Raw genomic sequence first — 2,409 nt, 5'->3', positions numbered from 1 at the left:
TGATGTCATAAGGCCTTGTCCATGGAGCCGAGTTAGGTGGAGGAGACCCATTACAAAGAGGAACCAAAGGAAGTGAAATCAAATGAGCAGTAGAGTGTGGGTAGTGACAAGCCAGGGTCCTTTTTCCAGCCCAGCCAGGATTCTAATCTCCTGTGTGCTAATTCTCAATGACATCTGGGTAGACAATCAGTCCTTTCACGGTCCAGATGGAGCTGCTCAACACGAAGCCTGCTCTCCCAGACCGCAAAGGCCTCCAGACACAGTGGGTATGGCGACCAGAGGAAGATCTTCCTCCAAATACACAAGCTCTGTGGTTTTGAAGTCTGGATGGGCACTTCCAATAGTCCCCATTTTGAGAGAGCTGATTCAGGTGGGCAGTGTTGTGAGGATTCGCTGGAGGAAGCTGATTCCCCAGGGCTACCCATCTTGGAAGACAGGAAACACTTGGAAATCCCCACTATCCTTCCTGCTCCTTAGCAGACAATATAGGAGAAAGAGGAACATGGGTATATACTTTTCATAAATAATTATCTCTCTAATTCATCTTTGAATGCATTTGTTTAAATAAACATTTCTTTAGGTATAGTTAAAAGTATTCATTTATCGTTTCCCTCATTCATTATAACCTGTAGAAACCTTGGGCTCTACTAGCAGAGATTTGCAATAGAGCAAAAACTTGATACATAAGGCCATATAATGTGAAGCTAATTGAATGGACCTCTAGGATATTGAAACAAAAGCCATATAATGAATGATTGTTGTCCTTAATGTACTATGTTGTCTCTCATCTCTTTTGCTGTTCCTTTGTTATCTCATATTGACACAATATCTCACTTTGTTATCTGATATATTGGATACATTTGTATTTGGTTACTTGAAATTGGACAGGGAAGGGGGGAAAACCAAGAGGGAGGTGGGGGGGGGAGGGTAATGGGACCAAGACATGTGGAAGGGTATCAATGTATGTGAATTAATGCACCTTCTATCTGGCAAATATCATGTTACCCTTTTATTAAATACAATAAAAAAGTATTCATTTATCTTAACTGTCCAAGATGAAGGTCACTTAACAAACATGGAATGCTAGCTTCAATAGTATAGACACCAAACTTAGCCACTGCTCAATGATGTCACTGACCTACTACAAACTTATGAAGCATTCCACATTCTTAAGTCAAAGCAAAATAACCACCAAGTAATGGCTAATTGAAAGGGGGGCTGTGGGGTCAAATAGAGAAATAAGTAGGGGAGAATGCAGTCAACAAGTGACTATATATCAAAAATAAAGAAGGAAAATTAAAGATTTGGTTTGAAAGGAAGCAGTTAAATGGAGGGAAAAGTCTGGTTGGGAGAGAGGGAAAAATGATGAAACAGATGACATTGAGCAAGATACATTATACTCACAAACTGACATGTTAAATAGAAAGTTCTTTGGGCAACTAACTAAAGATAATGGAATAATAATGAAATATTCTTGCAGTACCAAAGACAGGGAATTAAAAGGGGAAAAAAGTTAAGTTCCCAGATCTAGCCCTGAGAGTCACACTCTTTAGGAGAAAGAGGATCCCAGGGGTATATTCTTTTGATAAATGTTTATGCATTATTTACTCATCTCTGAATATGTTTCATTTAAGTCATCCTTTATTTAAAGTTATCAAAAGTATTCATCTTTCCAAACTAACTGTCCAACAGAGAAAGGATGTTTACCAAACACAGAGTGCTCACTTAAGCACCACATAACCAAAACTGGAAGGATACAGAGAAGATTCACATGGCTTCTGCACAATGACACAGTATGAATTCATGAAGCATCCAACAATTTAAGCCAATGTTCAAGAAAAACCCAGTGGTGCTAATGGGGTCAGGAGTGAGGTATAGATGAATACACTTGAGGGCAGTTGAAAATTGTGTCAGGCAGTCAGTATGTATGTTCCAAAAATAAGAAAAGGGAGGGGAGGCATAGATTGGGAGAAAAAAAGAGTTAGAATGTAGAAAGAATTGGTATTTGCCATGTATTGTATTCATGAACTTCTCTGTTAAATGGCAATTCCTTTGTACACCTACTTAAAGATTAAAAAAATATGAAGTTGACAGTTTGGCAGGGGAGAGGAATGTGGGGGTAGAGTGGGAGGAAGAAAAACATGGGAAGTAGTAATAATGTTAGAAAAAAACAAATGTACTTGCTACCTTACATAGGTAACTGTATCCCCTCTGTACATCACTCTGAAAATAAAATTAAATTCATAAAAAATGGATTGTTTTTCCATTTTATTGGATGAAATGTCTGTGATTATCAGTTATATTAGGTTTTATTTTGTCTAACAGAAATTTAGGATTAGTTCTCAGACTATCATCAAACCATTGAAGATCCACAAAAATCTATGCACAATCACCAGCTTTGGGGTTGGA

General features: G+C 38.1%; 1 non-coding gene across 1 annotated transcript; it reads left to right on the top strand.

The window, feature by feature from the left end:
• Nucleotides 1–1,717: 1,717 nt before the first annotated feature.
• LOC150063912 (U6 spliceosomal RNA) lies at nt 1,718–1,823 on the top strand. The gene has a single exon (XR_016535293.1). It is a non-coding gene; the product is annotated as a U6 spliceosomal RNA (small nuclear RNA).
• Nucleotides 1,824–2,409: the final 586 nt, after the last annotated feature.

The sequence above is a fragment of the Megascapheus bottae genome, chromosome 4, assembly GCF_031878675.1.
Source record: "Megascapheus bottae isolate mThoBot1 chromosome 4, mThoBot2.hap1, whole genome shotgun sequence".
Lineage (NCBI taxonomy): Eukaryota > Metazoa > Chordata > Mammalia > Rodentia > Geomyidae > Megascapheus > Megascapheus bottae.
The sequence above is the reverse complement of the archived record's forward strand: the minus strand, read 5'-3'. Positions and strand labels throughout refer to the sequence as shown.